General features: G+C 51.7%; 1 long non-coding RNA gene across 1 annotated transcript; it reads right to left on the minus strand.

Moving 5' to 3' along the window:
- Positions 1-3,908: 3,908 nt before the first annotated feature.
- Positions 3,909-5,880, minus strand: LOC138425464 (uncharacterized). Its single transcript, XR_011251227.1, has 2 exons — positions 5,678-5,880; positions 3,909-4,878 (listed from the first exon to the last, which is right to left on the minus strand). It is a non-coding gene; the product is annotated as an uncharacterized lncRNA (long non-coding RNA).
- Positions 5,881-10,756: the final 4,876 nt, after the last annotated feature.

A 10,756-nucleotide genomic window follows, 5' to 3' on the forward strand; every position in this document is an offset into this window, starting at 1 on the left:
ACTCCAGGAGAAGGACAGGGAAGCCTGGCGTGCTACAGTCCGTGGGGTCCCAAAGAGTCGGACATGGCTGAGCGACTGAACAGCAACAACATGCGTTAGTTCATTTAAAGTTCCTGAATTCTGGTTTCTGTTTGGAAGAACAGAGAGGAATATCTGACACCGTGGGGCCTGCATTCCCTCCTGAAAAGAACAGGTCATAACAGGGTAAAAGCTGCATCTCAACACCATACCTACTGCAATCCAGGGTTTGCCTGCCTGGCTCTGGTTGGCATGAGTTTGTAAATCCTGCTTTAGGTTGTGCCGCCTCTGAGAATTGGTTTCTGGTAGAACTGTGTTTGTGTAGATGGTTACCTACTGGATGAACAGAAGAATACCCATGCACAGCCACAGTTCTCCAGTTGGAGGATCTAGATGTCCACTTGATGTCTTAGGGTACCCATGTTCACTCTGGGTGCTCTTGGGACACCAAGGAACAGCAGCACGTGACTAGGGCATTGCCTGGAGCCCCCATTCTCTATTCTGGCAGAACATTAGAATCACTGAAGTGAAGTGAAGTCACTCAGTCATGTCAGATTCATTGCGACCCCATCGACTGTAGCCTACCAGGCTATTACTTGGATGGAGAATCACTGAAGGAGTTTTTTTTTAAAAAAAAAAAAAAAAGCTCAGCTCTCAGCCCAGACAGTTGCCTAAGAATTTCTAGGGATAGAGTCTGGAAATTTAAATGTTTTAGAGAAGCTCTGCAGACGATCATGATATGTTTTGTTTTGTTTTGTTTTGTTTTGTTTTAAGTAAGGCACCACGTAAAGGTGCTTTTTCCTTGGACCAAAGGAAGAATCACATGTAGCCTCCAGCTTACATTCTCTTTCCTCCCCAGGTTGTAGTTCCTGTTCCTTCCTCAAAGAGAGGGACAGGGAAGTAAGGGAGGTGTGGCTTGCTCACCCCACCTCTGCGGGGAACCAAGTAGAAGTTGTATCTTGTACAGAGGAGTAGGGCCAGGGTTCCAGCAGAACACAGAGGCAGAATGAACTTTGGCTCACAGTGAAGCTAGGTGCCCTGTGAGAGTTCAGGAGGGACAGAAAGTAAAAATGCCCCTTGAGTCCTTCAGCCAATGTGTATAGAACACTTCCTGTATGCCAAGCACTGGTGCAGATGCTGGAGATACAGCAGTAAGCAAAACAGACAAAAATGCCTGCCTTCATGGAACTGGCATTCTTATTCATTTATTTTTAATTTTGGCTGTGCTGGGTCTTTGTTGCAGGGCAGGGGCTCTCCATTGCTGCTCACAGGCTTTCTGTAGTTGTGACGAGCAGGGGCTACTCTCTAGTTGCAGGGCATAGGCTTCTTGTTGCGATAGCTTCTTTTTTTTGGCAGAGCATTTGAAATTAAAAGATGCTTGGTCCTTGGAAGAAAAGCTATGACCAACCTAGACAGCATATTAAAAAGCAGAGACATTACTTTGTCAGCAAAGGTCCATCTAGTCAAACCTATGGCTTTTCCACTAGTCATGCATGTATGTGAGAGTTGGACCATAAAAAAAGCTCAGCGCTGAGAAATTGATGCTTTTGAACTATGGTGTTGGAGAAGACTCTTGAGAGTCCCTTTGACTGCAAGGAGACCAAACCAGTCAATCCTAAAGGAAATCAGTCCTGAATATTCATTGGAAGAACTGATGCTGAAGCTCTAATACTTTTGTTAGGACTGACTGAAACTGCTCACCCTGGTCAGGCCTTTTAGTAACCATTCACATGAGTTGTTTTATGATAGGAGATCCTGGTAAAGAATACGGAACTAATAAGCCACCACCAACCAGAAGAGTTCAGGAAAGGTCGAAAGGAGACACCGCATGTCCGTCCACTTCCCAGAATCCCTCTCGCTAGCATCCATCTTGGCTGAGCGATGCATGCGCCACCAGGAAAGACTCTGGATTAGAATGATTGGCCAAAGACTAATCCCATCATCATAAAACCCAAGACTGCAAGCCACGTGGCAGAACAGTTCTCCTGGTTTCCCTTACCTACTGCTCTCCACCCGGTGCCCTTTCCCAATAAAATCTCTTGCTTTGTCAGCACATGTGTCTCCTCGGACAGTTCATTTCCGAGTGTTAGACAAGAGCCCAGTTTCAGGCCCTGGAAGGGGTCCCCCTTCCTGCAACACTTTGGCCACCTGATGTGAAGAACTGACTCATTGGAAAAGACCCTGATGCTGGGAAAGATTGAAGGCAGGAAGAGAAGGGGACAAAAGAGGATGAGGTGGTTGGATGGCATCACCGATTTGATGGACATGCATTTGCGCAAGCTCCAGGAGTTGGTAATGGACAGGGAAGCCTGACATGCTGCAGTCCATGGGGTCACAGAGTTGACCACGACTGACTGAACAGGCTCTAGGGTGCCTGGGCTCAGTAGTCGTGACACAGAATGCCGGCTCAGTAATTGTGGCACATGGGCTTAGCTGCTCCACAATATGTGGGATCTTCTTGGACCAGGACTCAAGCCTGTGTCCCCTATATTGGTAGATGGATTCTTAACCACTGGACCACCAGGGAAATCCCAGAGCTGGCATTCTAATGCGGGAGGCAATAAACATCTTGAGAAAATCAATATAACGGAAAGCAATAAGGGAGACAAATAAAGCAAGGGAGAGGGTCTGGGAACACCTTGTGGTATTGCACTTTGGGGAGTATGTGGGAATGAGGAAAGGCCTTGGTGAGAAGGTAACACATAAGCAAATATGTAAAGGAGGTGAGAGGGTGAGCCAGACAGGTATACGGCAAAAGAAAGTTCTAGATGGGAAGAATGACACAGGCATAGGCCCTGGGGGTGGAAGGTAGTCTGGAAGGTTGGAGGGAAAGAGGTCAGAGGCCTAAAGCAGAGGGAGAGGAGGGAGAACAGTGGAAAGGAGGTCAGGGAGTTGAGCCTTGTAGGCTACTGGCTGTGGGCTCGGCTATGACACCCCAGGTGGTGCAGTGGTAAAAAAAATTTGCGTATCAATGCAGGAGACTTAAGATCCCTGGGTCAAGAAGATCCCCTGGAGAAGGAAAAGGCAACCCACTCCTGTATTCTTGCCTGGAGAATCCCAGGGACAGAGGAGCCTGGTGAGCTACATTCCATGGGGTAGCAGAGCTGGGCATGACTGAGCCTAGCACAGGAGCAGCAGAGACATACACCAGATATATCCCTAATGTAGACCAGAGAAAGGTGGCCCTTGAAAAGACTGGGGAAACTGAGGCTAGAGTCATGGACATTCAGCCGGCTTTCTTTCCAATTTGCCCTATAGCAATCAGAAGGGTCAGCTGGGACAATATAGGGGGCTGGGACTGTGGTAGTGGCTTGCTGAGCCCTGAGATGGGTGGAAAACTGCAGAGTGGGTGTATGTGTAACCCTGAAGGGTGGGGCCTGACAGAGGAGGCTGGACGGGCTGGGGCTCCTTGGAGTCTGGTAAAGGAGGAAAGAGGACCCTCTACTCTCCCACAAGCACTTCCTATGCACTCCGAGCGTCCTGCTTCTTATTCAGGAAAGATTAGTGGAGGGCCTACTCTGTGGTGGGAACTGTGCTACCTTGTGGGGACACAGAGACACAGAAGCCAAGATTCTGTCCCCCTTGGTCTTATAAGGACTAAAGCCTCTGGCGAGATTTAACAACGTCATTTGTGGGACTTCTCTGGTGATCCAGAGGTTAAGAATCTGCATGTCGGTGCAGGGGATATGGGTTTGACTCCTGGTCCAGGAAGATCCCACATGCTGCAGAGCCACTAAGCCTACGTGTCACAACTACTGAGTCTGCACCCTAGAGCCCCACGCTCTGCAACAAGAGAAGCCATCGTAATGAGAAGCCCGCCCATCACAGCTAGAGAGTAGCCCCTTCTCACCGCAACTAGAGAAAGCCCGAATGCAGCAGCAAACACCAGCACAGCCAAAAAGATTTTTTTATAAGCATCATTTGTTGCATTTCCTCGCATTCCTAGCACCGTGCCTATTTGTTAAAAGAAAAGAAGGAAGAGAGAATCCTGGTGGGAAGAAAGAAGAAATCACACAGCTCTTTGATGGAAGGAGTGGATTTTAGTGGTTTGTTATGTAACTCTCCCAGAGTTACAGCTCTCCCAGAAAGAGGAAAAACAGGAGCTTTGTCATGGAGAAGATGAACTGATGGTATATCTCAGATGGAGAATCACTGCTTCTTGGATGGAGGCTGGCGTGGGGTTGTTGCAGGGAGGAAGCCAATTCTGACTCCATGTTGGAAACTGTTTCTTTGACTTGCTTTTCATCGCTTTTATTTCTATAATCACACTCCGTGGCTTGCCTGGAGGACCCTGCCCCTCTGCTTGACTATAAACTAAAGTGTCTTTGTTCAGCTCTTAGAGAGATGGTTTGTCCCTCCCCACCTGTGAATAGAAGCGATTAGCACATCCCTTCCAAAGGCTGGCCATTCCCTTAGAGATGTTTTGCAAGTCTGAAGACCCTTTCACTTTACTTCCCCACTGCCTTTTGACTTTGGTTCCTCATTGCTTGTTTCTCTCTGATCTATAAAAGAATCTGGCATCCAGACCCCAATAAGATGGTTATTTTAAGGCACTAGCTTGCCATCTTTTCGGAGCCTGCCAGCTCCCCGTTTAAAGTCTCTTCCTTGCCTCAACACCTGTCTCAGATTCACTGGTCTATTGTGCAGCCAGCAGAGCGAGCTTGGACTTGGTAAACAGGAGGAGACCGGCAGAGTAGTTCAGGCTGGGAAGTGATCACGGGAGAAAGGTCATCGGGACAGGCAGGGCAGCTGGCTGCTTGGAAACAATCTGTCCTTTCTCCACTTGGAAACCTCCAGGCTGCTCATGTTTCTCCATGCGCTGCTGCTGAGGGCCCTTCGGGCCTCAAGAAAGGCCCATAGCTGTTTGGAGATAAGAGAGAGCCTGATCTGGGGTGTGAGGCCCCACCTGCCGGCCGTGTGCTCGCCCTCCGGGCGCCTGGGAAGGCGCCGCCTGGCACCGTTCCGGGGCTCAGGCCTTGCGTTGCTGGCTCCCATCTGGCGCCTCTCTGCCCAGACCCCTGCCTTGGCTCTGAGGGTGAGGGGTGGGGGGGCTGTCCTCCCCAAGAAACATGATCCCTCCCTCTGCTCCCGGCCGGCCCCCCTCTCCCAGGGGCTGGGGGCGTAGCTCAGCCTCCTGCTTGTTCCCTGTTAGGCCAGTCCCCACCCCGCTGCTGTTTCACACAAGGCTCTCCGTCATCGTTCCAGAACGCCACCCTGGACCCCCTCTCCACCCCCGGGCCAGCCTCTGGTGACCTTGAGGGCTTCTGGAATAAAGAAGGGGCGGGGCCTGAGCCTTGCACAAGCCTGGCCCAGTCCCCGGGAACTGCCGGCTTTGAAACTAGATCGTTCGCACGCCAAAGAAGAGCTGTTTACGGTCCCCACTGACACCTCCGGGCCACCCGTCAGGACTGACACGCCTGCTGACTTGCCTTTCAGGTCCCCGCGCCCTCAGAGGGAGTCTCCCCCTGCGGAGGGCGGGTGGTTTGCCGCCCTGGGTCCCTCCAGGCGCCAGTCGGCTCTGGGAATAATCACATCCCGCCGACTGACAAGTTAGGAGCACTGGGAGCAGAAAGGGGCCGGGGCGCACAGAAGGGGAAATGTAGGGAGCGTCCTGGGGCAGTGAAGGGCAGAAGCAGGGCTGCCTGAGCCTGACACTCACGCTGACGGGCAGCTGGCGGCACCAAGCCCTCCCAGGAGACGGGAAGGTCAATACTGGAGGAACAGGATGGGAAATCCTGGCCGTTTGGAGGAGGGAACAGGAGGAGGGAACAGGAGGAATTGGTCTGCAAGGGAGGCGAGCTTTCTTCATTCCTCCTCCTCCAAAGCCAGGGGCTGGAGGGGAACGCCCACCCCTCCACTGGCACCAGCGGTTGGCCTCTGCCCATCACGTGACTACCCAGACAGCCCACCCCCTCACCCCCGTCTGGGCCCGGTCGGGGGGCTAGAAGACTGCAGCGGGGAAGGGGAGGCTGTGAGGGGAGGAGGAGCAAGGGCAGCGCCGCAGGAGCAGGTTTCAGCCAGTTGCCTGAATCTCCTCTGGAGCCACGTCAGCCCCCACTCCCAGGTCTGACAGTCACAGGCGACTAGGCTCTTGGCAGGTGCTGTGCTTGACTGAGGCTGCAGGCCAGGTTGGGCGGCAGGGGAGTCCCAGGGATCACGGCAGCCTGTCCCCTCCCGGGCTTGGCTCGCTGAGGATAAATGCTTCTCCGAAGAGTCCTCACTTGCCCCTGAAAAACCCCATCACAAACCCCTGGAGATCTCATGGGTATTTCTCTTGCTCTCTCTCTCTCACACACACACACACACACCATCCAGGTCCCAAATGTTGACATTTCCTCCCTAGCAGCCCCCAAGTGCCCTCTGATGCCCCAGGACTGCCCACGAGGAGCCCTCCTGGTGCCCCCGATCTGCACACAAAGCCGCCTCTGCATCCCAGGGCAGAGCTTTCTTGCCAGAGAGCCAGCTTGCCTGTCATGTGACTGCTCAGCCCTGCAGTTCCTGCTTGGGCACCCCTCCCTCCCTCTTTCCTGCTGTGTGGGCTACAGGGAACTAAGTTCTTCCATCTTTTCTTACGGCTTGAAAGCAGAACTAAGAAAAGAAAAAAACCATGAGGCTTATCCATGCCAAGGACCCCCAAAAGCCCTGAAATGGATGCCCCCGTACTCAGAGGGAGATGTGTTCATGACCATTGGATCAGAGTGTCCTGTGTATAAATAAAATTCTGTGTCCACTTCCCTTTGGCACCTTAGCTCAGCAAACAAAGCCTGCCAGGGCCAAGCTCCCATGGACCCCTCCTCCCAGGTCCTGCCATTCCCCAGGCCCTAGACACCGCACTGTGCGGGACTCCCTGCTCTTTTTCCTGGTCTTGTCCTGGTCTCTCAAGCCCATATCTCTTCTGCTTTTAGTGCCTTTCCCCACCTTGTCCACCTGGGGAGTATACTCATCTTTCAGGCTGCCTCTGCTGAAAGACTTCCTTGATGGCACCCTCTGTGCTCTGCAGACTTCAGTGCCCCTTCTCTAAATGTTCGCAGCTCCCTGTTCAAAGCATTTCCCACACTGTATTTCAGTAGTTAACAGGCCCAGCTTCCTCATCAAGCTATGAGTTAAGGGGCAGTTTAATCCATAACCTCTACCTCAGGGTTGACAGTGTTTAATCCATAACCTCAACCTTAAGGCTGACACTCATAGACTCTACCGTAGTAAATGCTCAAGATATACTTGCCAACTGAATGCATGAATTTAATGAATGGGGCAGAAGAGATCAAAGTGAACAGAGAGGAGCACCAGGCCTCTGAGAAGGGAAGGGAATTCCAGCAGTGGATATTAAGGAAGATTTCCTGGAGGAAGCAAACAAGTTATTTACTAGGTGGAGACATTCCAGGCTGAAGGAACAGATTAATCAAGAGTAGGGGAGAAGGGGAGCCATAGAAGAGGTCTTCTGTCAGAAATAACATTCACTGAGCACCTCCTCTGTACCAGGCCTTCCTCTTAAACCCTTATACCTGGTATTATCTTATTTAATAGTCACGAACAACCACAGGAGATTGGTGCTATAAATATCGCCATTTCACAGATAAGGAAAGTGAAATTTAACTACTGGCCCAAGGTGTTGAGGTTAGATTTGATAAGAGAAGCAGATCAACCAGAAGTGATCAACAGAATATGAAATTTGACTTTATACAAGGGGCCAGGTTCTTAAATCACTGATGCTGGGACTTTCCTGGTGGTCCAGTGGTTAAGACTCCGTGTTCCCAATAGAGGTTACTCTGGTTTGATCCCTAGTCAGGGAACTAGATCCCACATGCCACAGCTAAGACCTGGCTCAGCCAAATAAATTAAAAAAAAAAAAAAAAGAATTGATGCTTCTGAGTTTAAAACCTTCATGAAAAGCAGTGGGGAAGGGAAGATGGATGTGAAGTTGGGGGGAACAAGAAGGAAGAACCAGTGAAAAAAGGCTGGGACTCTAGAGGATGAACAGGCAGCCACGCCAAGACAGCAACTTCAGGGACACAGGTGACCTCCAGGAGAAGTTGGCATCCTTTGTCCTGGGGCTAAACACACACGTGGCCCAGGACCAGACAAGCTGAAGGAGGTTCATGGAGAAGCCCCAGATCTCCATTAACACGCGTGAGCTGCAGCGGTGCTGGAGCCCTGCACCAGCCACAGGAGTGAGCAAGGTTCTTGTGTCCCGCCCTGCCTCCATGATCAGCTTACAGGAAAGGCAGTCCTGGGGCCATGGTTCAGCTGAGCTCAGCTGGCACAGCCCAGAGCTACCAGGTCAGGGTCCCGACCCAGACCTCATGTGTATAAGGAAGAAATGCCTGGGAAGTCGATCAGAGCCAAACCAGGAGGGTCTTGGCAGCACGCCGAAGACTTTGGGATTTCTTCCGTGTAATCACCGTGCTGGTTTTTGAGATTGTGTGTCGAACTGGAAGCGAAGGTAGGACGAGCCCTTAGTGATGTCCTGAAGGTGTTGGGCATACTCGGGCTGGGGTGGGAGGCAAGATGAGATGCCCGTGGATCCCTGGGATAGATTCTAAATTGGATGGTAGAGGCTGCGGGTAAATGAGGGGGCCAGAAGCTGAGCCTCGGGTGGTGCCCGCGGGCGAGAAGCAAGTCAGGCAGAAAGGCTGGCAGAATGGTACGGGCCGAGGTCAGGGAGGTGGGAGGACCAGGGAAGCAGGGTCCTGGAAAATCTGGGGGAGGCAGGGGTGTGCGGGTGTCTCGGATCCTCCTTCTTGGGCAGCTCGGATGGTGCCTGGGCCCTGTTTGGAGTTGGGCCAATTTAGCGTGACCTCCTGCCGGTGCCCTGGCCCACTCTGCACCCCCTCCCTCCACCCCGGTGTGAAGGGCAGGTTCAGATGTTCAGTCCTTGCTCTGGAAGCCCAAGGCTCTGGCAGCTGAAGGGTGAGATAAGCCTCTGGGCTCAGGGTGTGACGTTTGTCCTTCCTGCATGCCTCCTGAGGCCCCACTGCGTGCAGGACACTGGGCTTTGCTGGGGACGGGGCCCTGCCTGTCGGGAGCCTGGAAACAGTCTGGTGGGAGGCAGAGGAGGAAACTGGGCCCTGCTGTGGAGGGGAGAGGAACGCCAAGGACGGAGGCCTCCCCAGATGTGGGAGGAATCCAGAAAGAAGTGGTATTTACATATGTTTCCCATCAAGCCCCTAGATCTAACCATGGGGACAGGAGATTCAAGGGCCAGCTCTGCAGTCAGCAGACCGTGGGCGCTGTAGGCTCAGCGACCCAACCCAGTGGTGTGGGAAAACAGAAAGAATGAGGTGAACCTATGCATGAAAAGAGAGTTGATAGACACAACAGCCCATTGTAACATGTGGACCTTATTAGGATCCTGACTTTTTTTAAAATGATGATCAGTTAGTCTACTCAGGCTACCATAACAAAATACCACAGACTGAAAAGCTTAAAAACAACAGAATGTATTTCTCACAGTTCTGGAGAAACTGTTCTGTTTCTCGTGAGGATGGTTTTCCTAGCTTGAAGACGACCACTTAGTCTCAGGTGGCCTTCCCGCGGAGTGTGCAGGTGTGTGTGTGGCGGGGGGAGTGGGGTGGGGAGAGAGAGGGCTCCTCCCCTTCTTGAAAGGCCACCAGTCCCATCAGATTCCAGCCTCACTCTTAAGACCTCCTTTAAAATTCTGCGTGTGCTAAATCGCTTCAGTCACGTCTGACTCTGCGACCCTATGGACTGTAGCCTGCCAGGCTCCTCTGTCCTTGGGATTCTCCAGGCAAGAATGCTGGAGTGGGTTGCCATGCCCTCCTCTAGGGGATCTTCCCAACCCAGGGATCGAACCCGGGTCTCCTGTGTCTCTTGCACTGGCAGGCGTATTCTTTACTGCTGAGCCACTAGGAAAGCCCTGTTTAACCTTAATTACTTGGTGAAGGCCCTATTTCCAATTTCAGCCACCCGGGAAGTTAGGGCTTCAATATGTGAATTTAGGGGGGACACAAGTCAGTTCACAGCAGGTGACATTTGTGAGGCATTGGCACTTTGCTGACTAGGCATTTGATTATATTGAGGAATTACTACAAATTGTCTCCTGGGATGGGCTTCCCAGGTGGTGCTAGCGAAAAAGAACTCACCTGCCAATACAGGACACATGAGAGACCCGGGTTCAATCCCTGAGTCGGGAAGATCCCCTGGAGGAGGGCATGGCAACCCACTCCAGTATTCTAGCTTAGAGAATCCCACGGACAGAGGAGCCTGGCGGGCTAGAGTCCTTGGGTCACAAAGAGTCAGGCATGATGGAAACGACTCAGCACGCACATATCTCTTGGGATATGATAATGGTATTAGTGTTTCCTACATATACATATACATATACATATACATATACATATGCATGAAGTAAAGTGAAGTCGCTCAGTCATGTCTGACTCCTTGCGACCCTGAGGACTGTAGCCCGCCAGGCTCCTCCATCCGTGGGATTCTCCAGGCAAGAACACTAGAGCGGGTTACGATTTCCCTCTCCAGGGATACGTGTGCATAACATGCATGAAATATATGTAAGTGCATGTGCATGTAGAGTGTAATATTCCCAACGTATATATTGTGTGTGAGTATATATATTTCCTTACTTTTTATCATAGAAGCACACCGAAATATTTGTGGGTGAAGTGACCTGCTTGACTTCAGCCTGGTCTGGGAAGGGGCGGGGCGAATGTGGCTGTAGATGGAACAAGGCTGACCATGAGTTGATGGTTGCTGGGTCCGAGTTATG

This window comes from Ovis canadensis, chromosome 20 (assembly GCF_042477335.2).
Source record: "Ovis canadensis isolate MfBH-ARS-UI-01 breed Bighorn chromosome 20, ARS-UI_OviCan_v2, whole genome shotgun sequence".
Lineage (NCBI taxonomy): Eukaryota > Metazoa > Chordata > Mammalia > Artiodactyla > Bovidae > Ovis > Ovis canadensis.